The 25,447-nt window shown below is 45.3% G+C and overlaps 1 long non-coding RNA gene and 1 other non-coding gene across 2 annotated transcripts; one reads left to right on the top strand and one right to left on the bottom strand.

Moving 5' to 3' along the window:
• Nucleotides 1–2,194: 2,194 nt before the first annotated feature.
• LOC114806398 lies at nt 2,195–23,862 on the bottom strand. The gene is made up of 2 exons (XR_003754426.2): nt 23,758–23,862; nt 2,195–2,317 (listed from the first exon to the last, which is right to left on the bottom strand). It is a non-coding gene; the product is annotated as an uncharacterized LOC114806398 (long non-coding RNA).
• On the top strand, nt 19,414–19,551 carry LOC114806935. Its single transcript, XR_003754989.1, has one exon. It is a non-coding gene; the product is annotated as a small nucleolar RNA SNORA7 (small nucleolar RNA).
• Nucleotides 23,863–25,447: the final 1,585 nt, after the last annotated feature.

Genomic DNA, 25,447 nt, shown 5'->3' with positions numbered 1-25,447 from the left:
CCTGGGTCTATGACTCTATCCTCCCTCACCTCCTAAAGGCATTTGCTCCCCTCCTCCTCCTCAATCTATTTTCCCACGGTCCATGGGTTCTTTCCCTTCTGCCTTCAAACATATAAAAGTCTCACCCCATACTAAAAGCTCTCTCTGGACTCCACAGTCCCCCCTGCAGCTATCACCTTATCTCCCCACTCTCACTCCTATAATGGGTTGAATACACCCGCTGCCTTCATTTCTTCTCTAGTAACTCTATTCTCGATCCTCTTTAGTCTAGAATCTGACTTTCAAACCCTTCACTCTACTCAGACTTCTCTTACCAAGGACACTAATGACCCACTTATAATCAATGGTATTTATTAAGCACTTACTCTATGCAGAGCACTGTACTAAGCTGAGGGGAGAGTACAATATAATCGAGTAGGTAGACATGATCCCTGCTCACAAGGAAGTTCAAAAGGGTAATATTTCATCCTGATCCTCTTTGACTTTTCTGCCACTTTGAAGAACTCACTCCTATGCCACATCTTTGCCCTTAAGCCCATTCCTCCCCCTACCTTTCCCCGCCATCCGTAATACCACTATCCTCCCCCAACACCCAGTATTCTCCTCGACTCTTTCAACTCTCACATTCAGTTTACTGCCAAATCCTGCCCATCATTTCTGCACAACATCTTCTAGATCCTCCCCTTCCTCTCAACTTAAAGTGTAACACCTTGGTCCAAAGTCTTGCCATATCACAGCTTGACTTCTCTTGATCTGTGTCTGACCTGAGTATCTTGTCTCTACCCCAGCGTTTAGTATAATGCCTGGCACATAGTAAGCGCTTAATGAATACCTTTAAAAAATCATTGGTCCACATCTCCCCTCTCCTCAAAACACTCCACTGACTTCCATGTGTCAATGCATTGCCTCTGCATTAGAGAAAAACTCCTCACAATCCACTTTAAGGCTCTCCCCCACCTGACTCCACCTTACCTATCTGATCTCTTCACCTGATATTCCCCAACTCACTGTCTTAGTTCCTCCTCAGGCCAACCTTCTGGCCATACATCACTCTCAACTCTCTCCCCTCCATCCCCTCACTCAGGCTGTTACCCCAGCTTGGTACTTCCTCCCTCCACAAATCCAACAAACCACAACTCTCCCACATTTAAAGCCCTGCTACAATCTCACTTCCTCTAATAAGTCTTCCCTGTCTAGTTCCCATTACCCTAAATCATATAAATAAGCCTATTGGCCATCTCCAGAATTTATGAACTTATTTATAGCCATCCTCAGCAGTTATATATGCTTATTCAATTATAAACTCAGTTTATTTAGGTTACTCTATTTGTAGATATTGTCATATCTATTTTCCCCATTAGAATGTAAGCTTCTTGTGAGCAGAGAATGTGACCCATTATTATTATTATAAGTGTTAAACACTTTACTGTCAAGCACTGTTTTAAGTGCTGGGGTCGATACAAGTTAATCAGGTCAGACAGAGCCCCTCTTCCGCATGGGGCTCCCAATCTAGAGGAGAGGAAGGACAAATCTTGAAAACCCATTTTACAGTTGAGGAAACTGAGGGAGACCCAGAGAAGTTAAGTGACTCTTTGAGAAGGGCTTTGAAGGAGGGGAAGGAGGTGGTTAGTGGAGTTTCAGCAGGGAAGGCATTCCATTCCAGGGAAAGGGGTGAGCCAAAAGAGTCACAAGCAAGGGAGTTGGTTTGGGAGGAGCAAAGAGCACAGCTCTGGTGGAACAGGAGATAAGAGTGGATGGGGAAGAGGAGGCCAGCTGATGGAGTGCCTGGAAGCCAACAGTCAGGAATTTTTGTTTTTTGAGAGAAGCAATGGGGAGCCACTGAAGATTTTTGAAGAGGAGAGTGATGTGCTCTGATTGGTGCTCGATTTGATTAGATTAATATTGGCCAGGCAGGGGGCAGCAATTAGCCTGTAATTTCTGATAGATTCCTGCAAGGAAAGAATCAGCAAAGATATTCCTCACCCTTCCCAACCTTATCAGGTCCTCTTTCCTAACCCTTCCTCTCCCTCCATCCCGCCATTGCCCAGGAAATTCTTGTTGGCAGAAGGCAGCAGCAACAGCAGGCACAGTGCTGGGATGGTATTTTCAAAGGAAGTTGCTGCTCCCTAGTGTTTGAAGAACTCAGCACCGAAGTTGGATTGCAGAAAGTGAATGAGAGAGCTCCCTAAGGGAAGACTGTGCCCGAACTCTCAATTTTATTGCAGCTTTTCCTTTCCTACTTCCAGCTCTCTGTTACTTGCTCAAGTCATTGATTTCTCTGTCACTGAACACATCTCGGCTTTTCCAGCTTGGAGTCCTGAAGAGAAAATAGAAACTTACCATTGGTTCCCGTTTGTCTCACTTCCCTGCCACACCCACCCTCACATTCGTCCCCTCTCCAAACTCCAGCCGCTAGTGTTGGTTCAATCTCAGCTGCAGGAGTGACATTCTTCTTCCATTTTCTCCTCATTATCCTAAGTGTGGTGCAGAAGGGGAATGCGTGAATTTGCACTGCAGTTATGATACACAGACCACACCTATAAACCAGCCTGGAAATTATTGTTTCACACGTTGGAAAAGGGTCTGACAGTAGGATAAAATAATGTCCAGGTCCATAGGCTTAAAGGAGGTCCACTGACAGCACTCAAGAACAGAGTACACTCCCTTCCCACCCCTACACTAGGCAGCTAGTATTGGTTCAGTGCAGCTGCAGGAGTGACATTCTTCTTCCATTTTCTCCTCATGATCCTAAGTGTGGTGCAGAAGGGGAATGCATGAGTTTGCACTGCAGTTATGATACACAGACCACACCTATAAGCCAGCCTGGAAATTGCTGTTTCACAAGTTGGAAAAGGGTCTGACAGTAGGATAAAATAATGTCCAGGTCCATAGGCTTAAAAGGAGGTCCACTGACAGCACTCAAGAACAGTGTACACTCCTTTCCCATCCCCAGCCGAACTGATTTCATTCTTTCACGACCACTGATGAGTCTCCTGTCAGTTTTGGGTACCAAACAAGTCGGGTGTCCTTTTCACCCAATGTTAAACCTCAGGGATGTGATAGGGGTTGTGAGTTTAAATGTGATTCAAAAAGGAAAGGCAAAAGACTCTCTCATGAGGCCACTGGTCTAAGCTTCCCAGCTGGAAACTGGACTGTCCAGTATAAAACCAGACAAATGGCCACCCCAGAGGCCCTTGTTCATCATCATCACCACCGGATATCTACTGGGTGCCGATCACTGTACTAGATGCTTTGGGGTCGGGCAGAAGAAATATAGGACATGGTCCCTGTCCTCAAATTGTCCTCGACCTAATGAGAAAAATAAACTGACATAAATCAATGAATATACAATTGTCAAAATAATTAGAAAGCATAAATACAAGTGGTTGCCATTTATCCCAACAATAGGATAGAGATCTTTCTGCATTTAGAATAGCCAACACCACTGTGAGAGCTAGAAAGTGTCACAACCTTGGACTCAGCTTTTACTCAACTCCCTGGAGCACCCAAACTCTGTCAGCTCAGAAAGTAGTCCCCGATGATAGGAAGATACTGGACCCCGCAAAAACTTCCTTGGTGGGAGAGGTGCTTTCCTTTACACCACAACCCTTCCTTTCTGAATTCTGCATCTCTAGCCAGCACCCATGGTTTTCAATATATACCACAGATTGACTAATTAGTCGATTGATTTATTGATTCAGCCATGCTCCCAGCTGTGGAGCCAGGAAGAGGGATTCATTCAATTGCATTTATTAAGTGCTTACCGTGTGCAAAGCACTGTACTAAGCGCTTAATTGGGGGTCATTTCAATTTCAGCATCATCCCAGTTGCTGGGCTACAACAGGAACCAAGGCACATATTGGAATGAACCAGGTTGGACGGAGACAGAGGAAGGCTAAGCCAAGTCCTGGGTTTCTACCTATGTTGGACTTAGTAGAAAGAGCACGGGCTTGGGAGTCAGAGGACGTGGGTTCTAATCCTGGCTCTGCCACTAATGAGCTGTGTGACTTTGGGTAAGTCACTTCACTTCTCTGTGCCTCAGTTCCCTCATCTGTAAAATGGGGATGAAGACTGTGGGCCCCACGTGGGACAACCTGATCACCTTGTATCTACCCCAGCGCTTAGAACAGTGCTTGGCACATAGTAAGCACTTAACAAATACCATCTTTATTATTACATAGAGAAGCAGCGTGGCTCAGTGGAAAAAGCCCGGGCTTGGGAGTCAGAGGTCATGGGTTCGAATCCCGACTGCCACTTGTCAGCTGTGTGACTGTGGGCAAGTCACTTCACTTCTCTGTGCCTCAGTTACCTCATCTGTAAAATGGGGATGAAGACTGTGAGCCTCACGTGGGACAACCTGATGACCCTGTATCTACCCCAGCGCTTAGAACAGTGCTCTGCACATAGTAAGCGCTCAACAAATACCAACATCATTATTATTATTATTATTACTTGGACAAGAATTTCCGCAGCTACTACTCCCCCTTCAGGTCATAGGTGGGACTGCATGAAGGCACAGTTCTCCAGCATAGGAGGGGAGACATTCTCTTCCTCGTTGGATTTAGGGCAGCCCACCTCTCCCTCCTCACTCCCCTTATGGGATGAGAATCAGATTGAGTCTTTTTAAACTACCTTGCTACTTCTGTAAATCCAATTTGCAAAGTGAGATGTTCCGCTTATGCATTTAGATCAACACACTGCATGTATGTGTCCCTGTGTTTGTGTTTAGAGGGGGTAGGCGGGTACTCGGGTGGAATATAAATGCACTTAACAAGAAAATGGAATCTCCGGAGTATTTGTATTTTCTGCTGGAACTAGGAAACAGTGGCACTATTTTAAAATGGCAGAGTATGATCTAAACCGGTAAGAGATGATTTGATGCCAGGATGAGAGGAAGAATCTATGTCTTTATCAAGTTTTCCCCTCACTTGAGAAATGAAAATCACCTGTTAAAAATTCTCTTCATACACTCTCTCTTTTAGAAACACACTGTAAAAAGATTTGACACATTCCCAAGTGAATTTCTGGGTCCCTGGCACTTTCCTCGCAGTTGCTTCTCTTCAAACACATCACGAACGGAGCTCAATCCTGCCCCCTACGTGATAGAATGGAGGTAAGGGATCCGACCTACAGTTAGGGTTAGGGCCACTGGTGGTACTCACGGTTACTGGACGTGCCTTTGCCGGCCCAAAAGGCCCCACATAAGTTCCATTACGTGCATTTCACGGGCCATGCAACATAACGTAATGACAGAAATCAGCAGAACCTAGAGTGTGTCCCAGGGGTGGGTGGCACGGTGGTAACGCGACCAATCCCAGAGCTCCAGAACTACTGCGTTCACCTCCCAGGTTCCTGGGAATCCAAGGGCCGGGGAACTCAGAAGCAGGAGTCAAGGGGTAGGGGAGGCTGGGCACTGAAAATTTTAAAAACGGACATAAGGGAGCACAGTGCCATATGGGTACTGGACAGGCCGCTGACAAGCTGAAAACCAGACTACCCAGCATAAAACTGTATAAACAGCCACTCTAAACTTGACAGCTACTAAATCTGAGCCAGACAATGAGAACGGGGGCAGGGTGAGATTTCTCAATAATGCCGACGAGGATCCTGGAGCTAGAGGGCTCTGAACAGCCATTTGGTTGAGCCTAGGGCAGGGTGGCATCTTAAAAACCCTCCTCATTCACCTGGCCTTTTCCTAGCCAAAGGGTTTGCTTTCCTGCCTTTCTCTTTGCTGTAGGCCTGGATGCTCCATTAACAGAGAAGACAGTGTCTTAACTCAAATAAACCCCAATAGAAACATATGCTGCCCTGGCCAATGTTGTTTATGTAGGGCAGAGGAGAGGCTGTTTTCTATTGCTTCAAGACCCCCTTTAACCATGTTCAGCAGACCCAGAACCAAAAGGAGTGCAGCTTGGGGTGTATCTACCCCAGTGCTTAGAACACTGCTTGACACATAGTAAGCACTTAACAAATACCATCATTCTTACAAGGCAGCCACATTTTTGCAAACTCAAAGTGGGCCAGGGCTCCTGGGGGTGGGGCTAAAACAGCAGGAAAGACTGAGAGGTGGAGGGACAGAGAAGAATAGAGATGGAGAGAAAGAGACAGAGAAACAGAAGGCAAGGGTGACACACACATATGCATGAACCCTGATGCAAGCATAAATGGGCATAAGAGCATGAGCCTGGGATTCACGAGTCTTGGGTTCTAGTCCCAGCTCCTCCACTTGCCTTCTGCGTGAATTTGGGCAAGTCACTTCACTTCTGTGCCTCAGTTTTCTCATCTGTAAAATGGGGATAAGATACCTGTTCTCCCCACCTCTTCGACTCTGAGTCCCCTGTAGGAAAAGGGCTCCGACCGATCTGATTATCTTGTATCTACCTCAGCACTTAGTATAGTGCTTGGCACATAGTAAGCACTTAATAAATGTCATTCTTATTATTGCTATTACAAGCAGCTCCTTGAAACACCACACACAAACACCACCAATCTTTCCCCAGCCTCAGTACTGCTCTCCTGCCCTCTCTCTGCTCTGACTACTAATTGACCACCTTTATGTGGGTCTGCTGCGGTACAAATAGGCAGCCCATCTGTTCTGAATAGTGGCTGTCCAAAGGGTACCAATGAAAATCAGCAACTATCCTGCCAGAACTCATTCATTCAACTGTATTTATTGAGCACTTACTGTGTGCAAAATGCTGTAGTAAACACTTGGGAAAGTACAATATAACAATAAACAGTGACAATCCCTGCCCACAATGAGCTTACAGCCTGGAGATGAGGAGACAGGCATCATTACAAATAAATAAAATTACAGATATGTACATAAGTGCTGGGAAGGGGGAAGAGGAAAGGGAGCAGGTCAGGGCAACACAGCAGGGAGTGGGAAAAAAGGAAAGGGGGATTAATCAGGGAAGACCTCTTGGAGGAGTTGTCTATCAGATTTGAGGAGGGAGGGCATTCCGGGCCAGAGGCAGGATGTGGGCTGGGGTCGGCACTCCTGCAGACAGGGTGGGGGAGAGGAGAGGAAACTTCCCTTGCCTCCACTTGCTACTCTATGCTGTTGCTGCCTCCAACCCCTAGAGTCTGAGGGTGCCAAAAGGCAGAGAAGAAGAGGCTGGGAAGATGGATGGGCAGGGGTCAGGGACACTGGGGAAAGGTGTCAGACATGCTGGGGTGAAGGGGACAAAGGAAGAGGAGCACTGTTGGAAGAGAAATAAGAACAGGGGCACTGAGTGGAGCTGGAACCACAAACAGGAAAGAAGCAGAGTCTGGGAGGGACTGGGAGTTCAGAAAAGACCTGTTGGGTGGGGTGGCTACAAAATGGAGGGCTACTGGGAGAGCCTGGTCACACCAACATTCAATCCCACATATTCAATCCATCACTAAATCCTGTCAGTCCCACTTTCACAACATCACTAAAATCTGCCCTTTCCTCTCCATCCAAACTGCTACCATGTTAACATAATCACTCATCCTATCCTGCTTGGATTACTGCATCAGCCTCCTTGCTGACCTCCCAGCTTCCTGTCTTTCCCCACTCCAGTCCATACTTCACTCTGCTGCCCAGATCATTTTTCCACAAAAATGTTCAGGACATGTCACCCAGCTCCTCAAAAAACTCTGGTGGTTGCCCATCCACCTCTGCATCAAACCAAAACTCCTCACCATTGGCTTTAGAGCATTCAGTCACCTTGCCCCCTCCTGCCTCACCTTGCTACTCTCCTACCACAACCCAGTCTGCACACTTGGCTCCTCTTATACTAACCTTCTCACTGTGTCTTGATCTCTTCTATTTTGCCGCCGACCCCTCGCCCACATCCTCCCTCTGGCCTGGGACGCCCTCCCCTCCTTCAAAGCCTTATTGAAGACACATCTCCTCCAAGAGGCCTTCCCTAAGCCACCTATTCCCCTTCTCCCACTCCTTTCTGCATCACCCTGACTTGCTCCCTTTGTTCTTCCCCGCTCCCAGCCCCACAACGCTTATGTACATATCTGTAATTTATTTATATTTATGTTAATGTCTGTCTCCCCCACTCTAAACTGTAAAAGGAACCCTTGTCCATCTAGGACCTTGTCAACAACCCAATGCCTCTAAACCTACTTCCGCCGCTTGTCTGTTGTGTGACTTTGGGCAAGTAACCTAACTTCTCTGTGCCTCAGTTACCTCATCTGTAAAATGGGGATTGAGTCTGTGAGTCCCACGTGGGACAGGGACTTTGTCCAGACCAATTTGGTTGTATCCACCCCAGTGCTTAGTACAGTGCCTGGCACATAGTAAGCATTTAACAAATACCATAATTATTATTATCTTTGCAAGATGCAAAACTAAATGAAGTTCTGCTTTTTCCATGCCCCAGCAAAAATTTTGGACTTAAAAGACTGTCTAAGAGAGTGGCTAAATATATATATATATATGATTGAAGACCATCATTAAAGGATAAAGGAGTGTAAAGGGATGTAGAGGTGTCCATGAGGAGTTTGTCTGCTATGAGGTGCTTTATGCAGAAAAGAAGGCTGGCGTTTATCCCAAATGGAACAAATTCTTCACTAGAGTTCGGAAAAATCACTGCCACCAAACAACCAAACAAGCTTCTATTTCTACACTCTCCTGTAGTCTCATAATCACATTACAACTCCTCATTTGTTTAATGTTGTGATACTATGATTGGAATTACCTTAACAGAGATTTAACAGCTTTGCGCTGTTTAATGTTCAAGCACATTAAAGCACTTTCATATTATTTTTCTAGAGATTCTGGAGCAGATCCAAGTTATGTAGAGGAAAACATTAGCTCATGAGGGAGGATGCCAAAGAGGCCAACCATCATACAGTTCCTCCAAGCACCCTGTAGTCACTGTCTCAAGATAATCGATGGACTATGCCTTGACCCAGTAATAGCAGCTCATGGGCTTATGATCCTGGCTCTTCTCCCCTGATTTCTTCCTCCTCAAGCCTCTCACCCACAAGGACTTTCCCAGGGAGCTCATCCGCTCATATGGCTTCAACTTCTACCACTTGTCTGCTGTGTGACCTTGGGCAAGTCACTAATTTCTCTGTGCCTCAGTTACTTCATCTGTAAAATGGGGATTAAGACTGTGAATCCCACGTGACACATGGACTGTGTCTAAACTGATCAGCTTGCATCTACCCCAGTGCTTAGATCAGTGTCTGGCACATAGTAAGTGCTTAACAAACGCCATTAAAAAAAACTATCACTTACATCTAGGCGGGTGATTTCCAAATAAATCTCTCTAGCCCTGGCCTCTCATCCTGCAATTCTACTTGGATGTTCCGTCAGCACCTGACTCAACAGGAGAAACAGCCTGGCATCGTGGATACAGTACAGGCCTGGGAATCAGAAGCAGTGTGACCCAGTGGGAAGAACCCAGGCTTGGGAGTCAGAGGTCATGGGTTCTAATCCTGACTCCGCCACTTGTCCACTGTGTGACTTTGGGCAAGTCACTTAACTTCTCTGGGCCTCAGTTACCTCATCTGTAAAATGGGGATTAAGACTGTGAGCCCCACGAGGGACAATCTGATTACCTTGTATTCCCCCCATACCCCCCAGTGCTTAGAACAGTGCTTGGCACATAGTAAGCACTCAACAAATGCCATCATTTTTTTAAAATCTCAGCTCCTCCACTTGTTTGCTGTGTGACCTTAGACAAGTCACTTCACTTCTCTGTGTCCCAGTTACCTCATCTGTAAAAAATGGAGATTGTTTCTGTGAGTCGCACATGGGACAGAAACTGTGTCCAACCTGATTTGCTTGTATCCACCCCAGCACTTAGTACAGTGCCTGGCACATAATAAGCACTTAAATACCATGAATATTATTGTTATTATAATATAACTCTTCATCTTTCCCACTAATTCCACTCCTCCTCCTAACTTTCCCACAGCCATCTTCCTTGCCCCAGAAGCACACAACCCTCAATGTCATCCTCAACTCCTCGCTGTCTTTCAACTGTTACATTCAGTCAAATGCCAGATCCGGCAGATTCTTCCTGCACAACATCTTCCAGATCCACCCCTTCCCCTCCACCCAAATTGTAGGACCTTGATCCAAGCTCTTGTCATTTTGCAGCTTAACTATTGTATCATCCTCCTCATTGTTCTCCCAAGCCTCTTCCCTCACCAATCTAGGAAAGTAGTGTGGCCTAGTGGATAATTAATCAATCAGTGGTATTTACTGAACACTTACTATATGCAGAGCAGTTCTAAGCACTTGGGAGAGTACAATACAAAAGAATTAGCAGACATGCTCCCTGCCCATAACAAGCATGGGTCTGAGAGCCAGAGGACTTGGGTTCTAATCCCAGCTCCACCACTTGCCTGCCTCAGTTTCCTCAACTGCAAAATGGGGGTTCAATGCTTGATCTCCCTCCTACTTAGACTGAGAGCCCCACGTGGGACAGGGACTCTATCCGACCTGATTAACTTTTATTTATCCCAGTGGTTAGAATTGTGCTTGACCTAAAGTTCCTAAATACGACTTAAAAAAAAAATCTATACTACATACTATTGCATGGGTCATATTCTTGAAATGTCACTTTGTCCAAATCTCTCCTCTCTTCAAAATCTTCCTTTGGCTTCCTGTTTCTCTCTCCATTCAACAAAATTTAATCACAGTCAGTTTCAAGGCTCTCCACCAACTGACCCCGCCTGACCTATCTGCTTTTTTCAGCCACTCGTCCCTCATTCACTCTCTTAGTTCCTCCCAAGCCAGCCTCCTAGCTGTACCTGGCTCTCATCTCTCCCGCTTGCATCCGCTCGCTCACACTGTTCCCCCAGCTTGGAACTTCCTCCCTCCACACATCAGACAGATCACAGCTCTACCTACAGTCAAAGCCCTCCTAAAATCCTGCCTCCTTCACCAAGTCTTCCTCAGTTAATTTACCCTAAACTATATTAATCCATCAGCCAATTCCAACACTTATATAGATGTGTAGATTCAGGTATTTCATTCTGATTACTTGAGTTGCAAATATTTTTATAGCTGTCTCCCCAGTAGTGTAAACTCCCTGGGGGCAGGAAATGGGTCACTTCTTGATTCTCTATTTCCCAACTGCACCATGCAGGTGTTCAATAAATAATACTACTACTACCTGAGGATCAATCAATCGTATTTATTGACTGTTTATTGTATGCAGGGCACTGTCCCAAGTGCTAGGGAGAGTACAGTATAACAGAGTTGGTAGACCCATTCCCTGAACACAATGAGCTTACAGTCTAGAAGGGTAGGTAAGACATTAATATAAACAAATTTCAGATATGTACGTAAATGTTGTGGGAATGGGGTTTGGGGGGAGGCGGTGAATAAAGGGAGCAAATCCAAGCAAAAGGGCAATGCAGAAGGAAGTAGAAGAAGAGGAAATGAGGGCCTAGTCAGGGAAAACCTCTTGGAGAATAGGTGCCTTCAATAAGGCTTTGAAGGTGGGGGGAGTGATAGTCTATCAGAGTAGGTCACCCCATATGATATTCAGAGTCTGTTATTTGCATGACTACATAGAGGGGCAGGTTCATCATCATGCCTCCACAATCATTAAGCTCATCGTGGCCTCCTACCTTACCTCGCTGCTCTCCTACTACAGCCCAACCTGCATATTTCACTCCTCTGTTGCCAACCTACTCACTGTACCTTGATCTCGTCTATCTCACTGCCAACCTCTCACCCACATCCTGCCTCTGGCCTGTGACGCCCTCCTTCTTCATATCCGAAAGACAGTCACTCTCCCCACCTTCAAAACCTCATTTAAAGCGCATCTCCTCCAACAGGCCTTCCCCAACTAAGCCCTCATTTCCTCTTTTCCCTCTCCCTTCTGCATCATCTTTTCACTTGGATGTGCTCCCTTTATTCACTCCTCTCTCGGCCCCACAGCACTTATGGACTTATTTGCAATTTATTGATTTATATGAATGTCCATCTCCCTCTTTAGACTGTAAGCTCTCTGTGGGCAGAGAATGTGTCTACCAACTCAGTTGTATTGTAATCTCCCAAGCGCTTAGTACAGTGCTCTGCACATAGTAAGTGCTCAATAAATACCATTGATCGATCAGGAAATAATAGACTACAGTTCTGCTCTGAGCCATCACAGGCATCTAGGGAATCCCTACACAGTCTGGCCTGCAGTATACCTTCATGGCATAGTGGGCTTGGAAGTCTGCAACTTTTCTGCTGTGTGACCTTAGGCAAGTCACTTCACTTCTTTGTGCCTCAGTTACCTCATCTGTAAAATGGGGATTAAGACTGTGAGCCCAATGTGGGACAGGGACTGTGTCCAATCCAATTTGTATCCACCCCAGAGCTTAGTATAGTGCCTGGACATAAAAAAAACACAATTATTATTATTATTACCCTGATGGCTTGTAGGGCTCTAACTGGAAAAATATATTTGCATACTATTTGCATGAATGATGTAGAAGTTTTTAGGTTTGGATTTCTCCCTATCTCCATCCTGCACCAAATTCACCATTTTAGGCCAGGGCCCATAGACCCTACTGGGAATTCTGCTACTACCTCTGTCGGGGTGAGAGTGTCTGGAAACGGGGCCTCGTGGTTGCAGTGTGATGGGGCAGCCCAGTCATGGTGGTTTTTCCACATGAGAAACCCTGCTCCAGGGTGAGTCTTCAGGAGACAGATATGTTTAGTTAAACGGGTCTGGCTGTCTTCTCTCCCCTGGAAACTTCACAGGCTGCTGAGCTATATTCTTCCTCCTCTCAAGTCAGGCATAAATTTGGCCAAAGGGAGACTTCAAGGGAGGTGGGGGGAGGGAAGAGGAAAAGCAGTTCTAACCAGCAGGGGCCCCTCCCTTCTCCTCCCAAAGAGCCCTGGACAGAGGGAATTGAGACTGTCTCTCATGACCTCAAATCTCACTCTTGATTAATAAGCACACCGTGGTCTCAGATTCTTCCGGTGACTAAACTGTGAAAACATTAAACTCAAGACATCTAAATTGTTTCCCCTCTTTTGAGTGCTTGAAGAGAATGATGTTAATCATTATTAATTCCTTTGGCATTCAGGGAAATAATACCCATCACGGCTAAGCTCACTTGATATTCATGCAGAAGTCATGAAGATCTCTGTAGGGGTTTATTACATTGGGTACCCATAGTCATTAATAGCAAGTTTCTTTTCCAAGGTGTCCAGACCTTGGCCTTTTTGCAAAGCAGGGTCACAGCAAGTTGTAGAAATATTGCCGGAACTTTACTTTTCAGCAGTGGACATTTGCAAATCCCAGATTAAAAAGACCTGCATTCAGTGTCTAAATTACCTTCCTGAGAATTGGTTACTCCTGTGAAGCAGCGTGGCTCAGTGGAAAGAGCACGGGCTTTGGAGTCAGGGCTCATGAGTTCAAATCCCAGCTCTGCCACTTGTCAGCTGTGTGACTGTGGGCAAGTCACTTAACTTCTCTGTGCCTCAGTTCCCTCATCTGTAAAATGGGGATGAAGACTGTGAGACCCACGTGGGACAACCTGATGCCCCTGTGTCTACCCCAGCGCTTAGAACAGTGCTCGGCACATAGTAAGCGCTTAACAAATACCAACATTATTATTATTATTCCTGTGTTCCAGGAACTCCCTCTCTCTTAGACAGCGAGCCCCACGTGGGACAGGGACTGTGTCCCACTTGATTAACTTGTATCTTCCCCAGTGCTTGGCACATAGTAAACCCTTAATATAATACTAATGCCAATAATAAGAAAAAACTCTTCAGCACCAACTACATTCACTCCAGAGCAGATAAAATCTCCCATGCTTCCTTAATGTAGATCTCAGCATGCATTCTCACTTTGGGAAAAAAAGAAAAACTCAAGCTAGAATTCACATTCTTGTTACTGTTAAATTGTTAAATTGCTGTTCCACTTGAGAAGCTTTGCTTTGAGAAGCAGTGTGGCCTAGTGGAAAGAGCACAGGCCACAGTGGGAGTTAGAAGACTTGGGTTCTAATCCGGTTCTGTCACTTGCCTGCTGTGAGACCTTGAGCAAGTCACTGGACTTCTCTGTAAAATGGGGGTTCAATATCTGTTCTCCCTTCTACTTAGACTTTGAGTCCCATGTTGGTCAGGGACTGTGGCTGATCTACTATACTGTATTTACCCCAGTACTTGACACCTAGTAATAACTCAAGAAATACCATAATAATAAATAGTGGTAGGTGCTGGAATTTGTTTCCACAGGAGGATGTGCTGGGGCCTTCCCTGACTAACCTCTCATTTCCCCACCCTATTCTCCCTATTCAAGACAAGTCATTTGCTTGAGTCTGTCCCCCCTAAGCACTTTAATATTCACTCCACCCCTATCGCCCTTACATACATATCCTTATACTCTGCTAATTCCCATATTTGTAATTTCTTTTAATGTTTGTCTTCCCACTAGATTGTAAGCTCATTTCTACCAACTTTATTGTACCTCTACTCTCCCAAGTGCTCAGTACAGTCTACAGAGATCCCAGCCCCCGCAGTACCTGTGAGACTCCAATACCACATTTAAGGGCAACTCAGGCTAGTTCCATTTCCCTTCCTGAAACCAAAAAGCCATTGTAGTCACCCCCACGGTGCTACGTAGACACAGTCTGAGTCCTAAGGGAAAAGGGAGCAAGGAGCAGTCTACCTGGCCCAAGATTCCTACTAACACCCCATGCAGTAGATGGCTCTGAAAACCAAGTGGAGAAGGATCTCTCAGCATTTTTTCTCAGGCATGTCATGGGGTATAATAACTGTGTCAATACAGACCCCTATGTGGAGGATCATTCCTTTGGCTTTAGTTCACCTCACACTTTCTTAATTCAAGTGCATCTCCTCAAAAGTGTTTTATAATAAGAGCAGGCCCCCAATATATGCTCTCTCTCCCCCTCCTCCCTCTCCCCCGCCCCCGACCTCACTCAGCATTGGGCCATTTTCCTTAATAAAACATTGATATAGTGCTTCCTGCTGAGCTGTGTCACCAGTTGCTGTGTTTAGTGATATGACTTCACATAGCAACATTATGCCCAATTACATTCAGCACAGGAAAAAAGTACTGTAAATTGATAAGTCCTTGGCTAGGGGAGAGAATGTTTTCAGCTCAAGTCGTCAAATCACGGGAGCTTTTCTGAGCACAGGAAAGTAGTCATCAGAGATGAAACTGGATCGGGTTAACGCTGGGGACTCTGCCCTGGATGATTGGATCAACTGAATTAGCATGCTGTTCCCTGGTTTCCTTTCCCAACATTTCCCCTTCTCTTGCCTTCCCAACCTCCAGGGAGAGTCAGTACCTTTGAACCTCCCAAGGCCTGTGACTAGAAAATAATTGGGTAGGAAAAAAAAAGTCACTTTATCATTATTCATCATTTCACTTTATCATTATTTCAACTTAATAATAAATAATAACTGTGGTATTAAGCACTTACTATATGCCAAGCACTGTACTAAGCACTGGGGCAAATACAAGATAATCAGGTCATATATGGGGCTCGCAGTTTCAGTACACTATTGAATCCCCATTTTGCAGATGTGGGAACTGAGGCACATTAAAGTTAAGAGGTAACAAAGCACCTGCTTCCATTCAAAGAAATGTATTGTTACAAATATTTAGAGGCTATATAAGACCCAAAATACCAGTTTACAACTTTTGGACTAAGCAGTCAGCTACCTTAAGGTAGGAGGCTCTAGGATGCGCCAATTTTTTTGCCCACATTAGAGCGAACCTTTATTATTATTATTAGCATTGTATTTGTCAAGCACTTATTTTTTGTCAGGTACTATTCTAAGCTAGTAGATACAAATTAATTAGGTCAGACACAGTTCCTGTTCCACATGAGGCTCACAGTGTAAGTAGAAGGGAGAACAGGTATTTATTAATAGATTCATTCATTGATAAGGAGAGGTAATCATTGATTTTATCAGTTGAGTTGGACTGTGCCAGCAAGATATTCCCATTAAACTATGTGAATGGCTCTCTCTCCTCCCTGAGAGGGCAGGATTCCGATGGATGTAATTCATTGCCTCTCACACAGACAATGAAAATACTGGAACTGGGTCACAGGGGAACTTAAATGCAGAAAAAAGACCTGCATTGGCTACTTGACATATCCACTTATGAAAGAGTTTTACTCTTTAATAGGGGCTAGAGAAAGAAGACCATGGAGAGAGTAAAGAGAGGGGGATTCCATCCAGGGTTGAAATCCGAAAAGACCCTGGGCAGGTAAAGAGGCCAGGAGGAAGGGAGGGGAAACTGAGAAAAAAGTGTCACCAACATGTCAGACTTAGGGGATAGAAAGAAGAAATAGAAGATGTGATTCCTGCCCTGAAGGAGCTTGCAATCTAATTGGGCAACAGATAAAAATGGTTGCAGAAAATAATCAGAAGAGTAAAAGGTGGACCAATAGATTTACAAATGGACAGATGATTAGTGCTGAGATGACTGAATGGAAGGTATCCCCAGAAATGTGGGGGGTTCGATGAAAAATGTATCCTGAAGGGGGTGGCCTTTTTAGAAGGGCTTTGATGGAGGGGCAGGTTTGGTGAAGATGGTGGGGAGGGTTTTCTAGGAGCGGGGAGACTCTTGAGAAAATGGGTTAGAGCCCAAGGAGTTGAGATGGAAGGAAGATTAAGAGGTCTGCATGTAGGTGGTGTGCATTCCTCTTTCACTGTAGCACTACAGTGTTGACAGTCAAAACAGAGAGGGTAAGAAATATCTCAGATTGTGTAATACTCTAATGCTCTTGGCCAGGTAGACAGAGCCAACCAGTTGATCTAATTCTAACTTCTGTGGAAGCTCATCCAGTCAGCAGGAGGATTCTTTTTCTTTGAAACTCCTAAAGGAGGAGGCCCCATACCCTTCACCCAAGGAGTGGTTCTGCTTTTCCTCTTTCATTAAAGAGATTTCCTTTTATTTTTGAAGACAGAGATTCACCCCTCCGAACCCTTTTGCTTTTTCATTCACCTGCATAAACGACTTAGCTGAAGAAAGGAGAGGATGAGAGGAAAAATAGCTGTATCTTTGTGGAGAACAATAGTGCCTGAATTCCTTCGGATTCCTTTAACATCTTGCAGTAATTAACCACATAGGCCCTATTCTGTTCAATCTGAGAAAATATTAAATACTCTCCCTCATTACCACTCTAGTCATTTGCCTGTTTGCCAGGATCCAGAAATATCATCTCCCTTCTGCTTGGGCTCCTCTCTCACTTTCTGAATTCCCAATTCCTGAACATCCATCACTGAAGACTACATGGGCTTCCTGGAAGTGCTGGTAGAAATGGGATCCAGTCCTAACAGCCCACAGAGAAAGCAACAGCAGGGTTTTGATTCCTAAAGCCCTGGAAATTTAGAATTTTGGTAGACCAGGAGTCAACAACCTAAAGACAGGGTCCAGGTCGGGGTAGCCCCTTCACCCACTCTCTGGTCCAAGCACTAAGTGTCTCTGAATCTTTGGACCAGCCAACCTGGCTCTGGCTCCAGCTTTGGGTTTGACTACATCACTAGTACTGCCTCTGAACTTGAGAGAGCTAATTGGATATTCAGAGGTAGGGTCAGGGATAGAGATGAAACAAACCAAAGGAAACACTGCTTCACAGAGTGGGTGGGGGGGAACATATAGAATGGGTTCCTATGGGAATTTGGGCAGGGGGGAAACGATTGGTAGGTTCATGAGCGATTCAGTACATAGATGAGTGGTCCATAATGGGATCCTGAAGAGATTGGTAGGGACGGGGAGGGGAAAGCTAGGGCTGTGAGTTGGTCCATCTCAACCCTGTCAAGAAGGACCACCATCATATGGTTCCTCCAAGTGCCCTGTTGCTACTGCGGGATGGCCAGTAATGGTCTTGCTTGTGTGGGTCTTCAGCTCTTGAGAAAGCTCGAATTAAGCATTTCCAGAATTCCTTCCTGCTCTCTAATGGCATTTGGCAGGTCAGCTCAGTAAGGAAAGCATCCAGGAAAAGTGAACAGTTGAGTCCTAAGCTTTCCTTCACTTTTCTCTTTCAGATGAAGTCAGCTGTGGTTGAGTTCTAATCCAAATTCTGATGCTCTGCTGCACAACCGCCACAATTCAAGTACATTTAGAATGACGGTGAAGCTGCATTTGCTGATTAAGTGTTTTGGTGTCAAAAGGGCAAGTGCAAAATCTTTTGAATCTTTATTATCATCAAGTGTGACAAACCCAATCTCTCATCCCAGCACAATATTCATCTCCCTTTCCCACACTCCCACACCCAGTGATTCCTCTTTTGCTCCTCTGGTTATTTCCTAGCTATAGTTGGCTTCTGATCCCAGGGGACTGATGGTCTTACTAGCGCTGAGATCCTAATTTACTTCCCACATCAATATGCTCAATCTCACTGCGAGGAATTGCCCCCCCAAACCCTCCCCTCCTTGCCAAACTGCTGCCCATTCCCTTTACAGATGAACGTCAAGCGGTCATTTCCCTTTCCCCGCAAGTGACAAATAAAATTCAGACCTAAGCTGTCAATCCTGGCCAGCTTCCTTGGCTTTTTCCTATTAGCCACTCTAATGACTGCAGGAGCATAACAGGCCCCAGAAGATCTACATTTCACTCCTTCTGCTCTTAGATTACAGTCACTCAAGCATTCAGAGAGCCTTTTAATTTCCAGCATCTTGACTGGCAGAAATTAAAAATAAACTGGAAGCCAAATCCATCGGATCATCCAATCACATGTGAATTGGTATCTTTAGTTCAGAATTTTTCTTCCCTTAATTTGATCCACACCAGAATCATTCCCTGTCCGGCTTTTCAGTCCATCCGTGACGTCTCCGACTTGAACGGATGGTTATTAACTATTCTGCAGCCCATGCCGCTGACTAGCTGCTGGTAGAAAACATCACAGCACACTCCGCTGGAACCGAGTTTAAATTAAAGCTACCAGTTCATAAAAATTGCTTCTGCCTACATAACTTTGATCGTCATGTCTTCAAGCACTTAATTAGCTGACGCTTTAAGGGCAGGGGGAGGAGGAGGGGGCACCTCAGGCACAGCTGAGCCAGTTTCTCAATCACTGCTAGGGAAGGAGGCAGCTCAGGCATCTCTCTGGCCACTTGATGGAGAGCCATATTGCAAGGAAGGAAATGACTCTCCAGCATCTAAGCATCCTTTCCAAATCTCTCTTCTGATTGAGCTGTGAGGATATGTGCTTGAAAACAAACACAGTGGCCACAGAGGTGGCATGATCCCTCCCTGTCCTGTAGACCCAGTTGAAAAGCTTTGCAGTACCCTCCCCTCTCCCTAATCAATCATTCAGTGGTATTTATTGAGCACTTACTCTAGTTGCAAACGCATACTAAGCACTTGGGATGAGACAACAGAGTCCATGGGCACAATCCCTTCCTTCTAGGAATTTACAATCTCCTGGGGGTAGGCAGACCTTAAAATGAATTACAAATAGGGAAAATAGTAGAGTAGAAGGGTATGTACCCTCTCAGGAACGTTCCTGGAGAGTTTCCAGTACTCTACCAATCTCGGCTATGAGAGGGAGAGTCAAGCAGAGGCGTATCCTTTCCATTCCTAGCTTGGGCAGTGGCTAGCGAGTGGAAGACAGTCTGTTACAAGTCAAAACTCACCTGTGCTGGTCAGCAACAGCATGGGAGAGAGTCCAGGGTGGAGACTCAAGTTTACTGCACAGAAGAAGGCAATGGTAAACCACTTCTGTATCTTTACCAAGAAAATTCTAATAATAATGTTGGTATTTGTTAAGCGCTTACTATGTGCCGAGCACTGTTCTAAGCGCTGGGGTAGACACAAGGGAATCAGGTTGTCCCACGTGGGGCTCACAGTCTTAATCCCCATTTTACAGATGAGGGAACTGAGGCACCGAGAAGTTAAGTGACTTGCCCAAAGTCACACAGCTGGCAAGTGGCAGAGCCGGGGTTCGAACCCATGACCTCTCACTCCAAAGCCCGTGCTCTTTCCAGTGAGCCACGCTGCAGATACACTACCAGAACGATTGCAGGTGGAGTTGGGGTGTTCTGGGAGAGATGTGTCCAGAGAAGACTCGACAGCATAAGACAAGAAGGATACATGCATAACGGGTTGGGGGGTATCAAAGTGCTTAGGGGGTACAGTCCCAAGTGCATAGGCAATGCAGAAGGGAAGGAGCATTGGGTGGGGAGATAAAACGATAGTCAAGGAAGACTTCTTGGAAGAGATATTTTAGAAGGGCTTTAAAGGTGGAAAGAGTGGTGGATTGCCAGTGAGCTCCAGGCTAAAGGGGCAGCATGGACAAGGAGTAGTTGGCGAGACAGATGAGTACAGTGAACAGGTTGGCATTAGAGTGAACTGTGCGGGCTGGGTTGTAGTAGGAGATCAGCAAGATAAAGTAGGAGGGGGAGATTGAGGAAATGGCTAATAGGCATAAAAGGAGAAGCCTAAACAACCCTTCCAGGTCCATGGAAAACTATAACAAAAAACGGCTCCTTGACAAGACAGTCTCGTCCATAAGGGTGGGTCGGGTTCCTGAAAAGCCTCACATTTGCCAAAATTCAAGGTCAATTAGTCGGAGACTATTTCCCTCTGTGTGAAAATGCTGTACTATATGTATATTACCTAAACAAATAGCACAGCATCACAGGGTTGACTGAGTTACTGTAAGAGGTAGAACTTGTGGTATTCCCTTGTCCTCTCGTGTTTGGTGCCCAAGCCATGGATAATTATTTTTTTCCCCATTCTAGGTAAATTACTATTTGGTTATATTTTCCTATGTATAAGCATATTTGCATTTGCTGAAAACCAATTTTCCTGTACAGTGAAGAGGCCCAACAGTTCCATAAAGCAAATTTCTCTCATTTGCTTTGAGAAAAACAAACATTTCAGATTTTTAACTTCAGTGCTTTGCCCACAGTAAGTGCTCAATAAATACAACTGATTGTTTGATTTACCTAAGAGCTACCAGGATGCCATAAAGTACCACCAATATGGGTTGATCAGATTTCAATCAATAGGATTTATTGACCACTTGCTGTATTAAGCTCTTGGGAGAGGATATTATCATACTAGATACGATACCGATTCTCAAGGAGCTTACAGTCTACTGGGGGAGACAGACACTAACATAAATTGCAGGTAGAAGAAACTTTCAAGATTTATACATCAAGTATGGGACACTGGCTATAGATGACTTTATCCCCTCTCTTTCCTGTAGAGACACAGGGCTTGTGTCACTCAAATAAGGAACAATTATTTCATGCCCTCCTGACAGATTCTGCCAAGAAAATGGGACAACAAAATAAAATATGGGATTTCTACACCAGTGGCCTCCCCTCTCAGCATCACACATGAAGAGTTTCTACCAGTCTCAGCTAAGGGAGGGAGGGTCAAGCAGAGGCCTACCCATTCCATTCCTAGCTTGGCCAGTGGCTAGCAAGTGGAAGGCAATCTGCTACAAGTCAAAACTCACCCGTGCCGGGCAGCACCGGCATGGGAGAGAGTTGAAGGCGAGAACTCGAGTTTACTGCCCAGAAGGCGGCAATGGTAAACCACTTCCATATTTTTACCAAGAAAACTCTAGGAATACACTATCAGAACGATTGCAGATGGAAAGCGGGGCATTCTGAGAGAGATGTGTCCGTGGTGTCGCTATGGGTTGGAAATGACTTTACGGCATAAGACAAGACTAGACACCAGTAGCCCAAATCTAAAGTTAAATCTCCCTGATTCTTCAAGGGTAGGATCTGGTCCCAATTGGTGAAATTGTAGTAATTTTTTATATACAGTTTGATCCCAATACCATGTGAGCAAATGAGGGCATCTACTATATTTAGGCTGAGCTGGTTGTCAGTATTGATCTACGTTTTTCAACAGTCTCTTTAATTCTACTTAGGGCAGCTGGAGATTCAGGAAAAGTCTTCTCCTCTCCCTCCATGCCATTCATCCCCCTGCTCTCTCTCTGCTGCTTCTGCATATCTCCTTGTGCTTGCAGCTCAACTGAGGCTTTGTTCGCCATAGTGTAGATCAAACACTTCCTTCTTTAGATCTCTGGCAGCAGCAGATCCAGCAAAGGGAAAGAAGCAGGGGGGTGAATTTATCACAAATTCTGGATTAGTGGGGTCCAAATTAATTAGGTTTTTCCATACAACTTTGTCAAAGATAAGGTCAAAGATAGTACTGCTAATTATCTTGCTGCAAATATGCTTGGGAAAGTAAATCACACTAAGTTAGTGATTGTGGCCACTTTTGCCTTTTGAATTAAAATGAACTCTCATTTGGGTCTGCTGCACAATAATGCGGCCGCTTGTTTTGATTTTCCTGAGGGTTGTTTATTCAATATTGAGGGAGGTTTAATTTTTAAAATTTGGATGGTTTTCTTTGCCACAGGCCTGCAAGTCAGAAGACCTGGATTCTAATCCTGGCTCTGTCACTTGCCTGCTGTGCATCCTTGGGCAAGTCACTTAACTTCTCTGTGCCTCAGTTTCCCCATCTGTAAAAGTGGGGATTCAACATTTGTTCTCCCTCTTACCCACAGTCCAAACCCCATGTGGGACAGGGGCTATGTCCGACTTGATTATATCTACCCCAGTGCTTAGTGCTTGGCACATAGTAAGTGCTAAATACCATTATTATTATAGTTGTCTCCCCTCTAGATTACAAGCTCCTTGGTGGCAAGGGTGTTTCTTGCTCTTTATTCCTATGTTGTAATAATGATTATGGTACTTGTTAAGCACTATGTGCCCATCACTGTATGCACTGGGGTAGTTACAAGATAATCAGGTCAGTCTGCAGAATTGTAATTATTAATAAATAGTAACTGGGGTATTTGTTAAACACTATGTGCCCATCACTGGACTATGCACTGCGGTAGTTACAAGATAATCAGGTCAGTCTGCAGAATTGTAATAATTAATATAACTGTGGTATATGTTAAGTACTTAGTATGTGCCAAGCATTGGACTAAGTGCTGGGATAGATATAAGATAACCAATTCAGACACAGTCCCTCTCACGCAAGGGGTTTGTAATCTAAGTCTAAGGGACAGATATCTTATCCCCATTCTACAGATGACGAAACTGAGACAGAGGACAGTCAAATAACTTTCCAAAAGTCACACAACAGACTAGACCAGAGATTGTGGGGAACACCAGGCAACACCCCCTCCACCCCCCCCCCCCCCCAGAAAGGGACAGTCCCCAAATTCAGCCTGTTGAGAGGGACCCTTTGTAGGACTGGCACAGTCTAAAACGTAAGACTGAATTTGGGGACTGTCCCTTCCTGGAGGGGGGAATTGCAGCTGATCTGCCCCTGTCTAGGTGTGTGCATGTGTATATGTCTGTCTGTGGGTGTGAGCCAGTTTCTCTTCTGGAACAGTTGTGATCCTGACAATTCCCATCTGCAAGTATGGTAGCCACTGCTGGCCCGCAAGAGTACCAGACATGCATTTGTCAATACCTCGCCCACAGAGACAAACAGACACACACACACTCTACTGGACAGGGGCTGATCAGCTGAATACTGGAGTGTCCAGTATAAGCCCAGAGGAATGGCCATCTTAACCACACTTCTAAGTGATCACTCATAGGGAGCTTGTGTTTAATGAAAGTCCAGCTTGGCATCATGAGGAGAAAGTATCTGCACCTGATAGTTGCAAGGAGACAGGGCACACTTGCTGACAATGCCCCTCACACACCGCCCCCACATATATTTTTCATTTTTTTCTTTCAAATAATCTTTTTAGAGCTCACAAACTGTCACTCAGTATTAATAACTACTGCAATTCAAACAATAACAACCTTTCAAATATGAAAAATAAAAACCAATGTGTATTTACCTTGTGTCCATTCCTGGGTGACTCATCTCCTTTATTTTGGTAGAAGGTTCCACCTTCCAGCAGAAAAGGGAGGGTCAGATGAAGGGACCCTGAGACTAGCTGATGGGTACCCCTCTGCTGTGAGGCTCTCTCCTTATGTAAGGTCCCAGTCCTGGGCAAGCATAGACTCCACAGAATACCTAGGTAACACCTGAATTTGTTTGGGATTATTAGAGTCCTGCCCACTTCTATCCCTCTCAGAGTCACACCTGAGAGTTTCCAGTACTCCACCTGTCTCGACTACAGGAGGGAGAGTCAAGCAGAGGCATACCCATTCCACTCTTAGATTGGGCTAGCGAGTGGAAGGCAATCTGCTACAAGTCAAAACTCACCTGTGCTGGATGACAGCGGCATGGGAGAGAGTCGAGGTTGGAAACTCAAGTTTACTGCGTGGGAGGCAGTGGTAAACCCCTTCTGTATTTTACCAAGAAAACTCTATAGATACACTACCAGGATGATTGCAGATGGAGGTGGAGCTTTCTGGGAGAGATGTGTCATGGTGTCGCTATGGGTCGGAGATGACTCGACAACATAAGACAGGAGCTCACTTCCAGCTCCTCCAGGAAGGCAAAGCTGCCTTTAGCGTGGTGGGAACTTGGAAGAGGGGAGGAAATGGAAGCCAGCAGGAGCCTCTCCACCTGGGACAAACAGCTAAGGAGGCCACTCTGACCAGCTCTCCTCTAGTCTCTTATTAGGGGTGGGGAGGAAGGTAAAGTCGAGCATGAGCCCATAAGGATCCCCCAAATTGGCCCCTTGTTCTTCTCTCCCCAACCCTCCATCGGGCAGCACTGGGACAAGAAAACATCTCCGGTTTCAAGGGAGGGAAGCAGTTTAGCCCCACTGTCCTCCCCCACTCTCCTTTCTACAGCAGAAGCATGGATTAACCAATGGTGACAAAGCATAATATTCAGTTGTGATTCTTATAGGCTGAGAGTTTAAAAATAAAAATCCTGGGCAGAAAAGTAACCAGTGCCATATCCATTCAGAACAGGGGACAGACAAACGGAAAACCAGACAGTATGGTATAAAATAAAATGAATGGCCACCCTAGGACCTCCTCTGACTAGTTTACACTTCAGTCTAATCATGAATGACCACTCATCAGTTTATCAGTCAATGGGATTTACTGAGCACTTATTATGTGAAGAACATTGTTCTAAGCTCTTGGGAGAGTACAGTGCAACAGAGCTGGTAGATGCACTCCCTGCCCATGAGGAACTCACAGTCTAGAGGGGCAGATGGACATTAAAATAAATTACAGATATGGATGTAAGTGCTGTGGGGCTGATGGTGAGGTGAATAAAGGGTACAAATCCAAGAGCAGGGGTGACACAGAAGAGAGAGTGAATAGAGGAAATGAGGGCTTAAATCATGGAAGGCCTCTTGGAGGAGATGTGAGATTAATAAGGCTTTGAAGGTGGGGAGAGTGATCGTCTGTCAGATATGAAGGGAGAGGGAGTTCCAGGCCAGGGGCAGGGATGAAATGAAAGCCTCTCTGCACCACATAATCCTTCCAGCTGTACAGCTTGTTCTAACTGGCCACCATCCAAGTCAATCTCTGCCTCTGACCAAGAGTGTTGCTTGTTGTCAAATAGCCAGAGTAAGGCAGCTGCTAAACTCTCACCCCATTCCCACAAATGTACGTACATAT

This window comes from Ornithorhynchus anatinus, chromosome X1, assembly GCF_004115215.2.
Source record: "Ornithorhynchus anatinus isolate Pmale09 chromosome X1, mOrnAna1.pri.v4, whole genome shotgun sequence".
Taxonomy (NCBI): domain Eukaryota; kingdom Metazoa; phylum Chordata; class Mammalia; order Monotremata; family Ornithorhynchidae; genus Ornithorhynchus; species Ornithorhynchus anatinus.
Note: the sequence above shows the minus strand (reverse complement) of the source record. Positions and strands in the feature narration are given on the sequence as shown.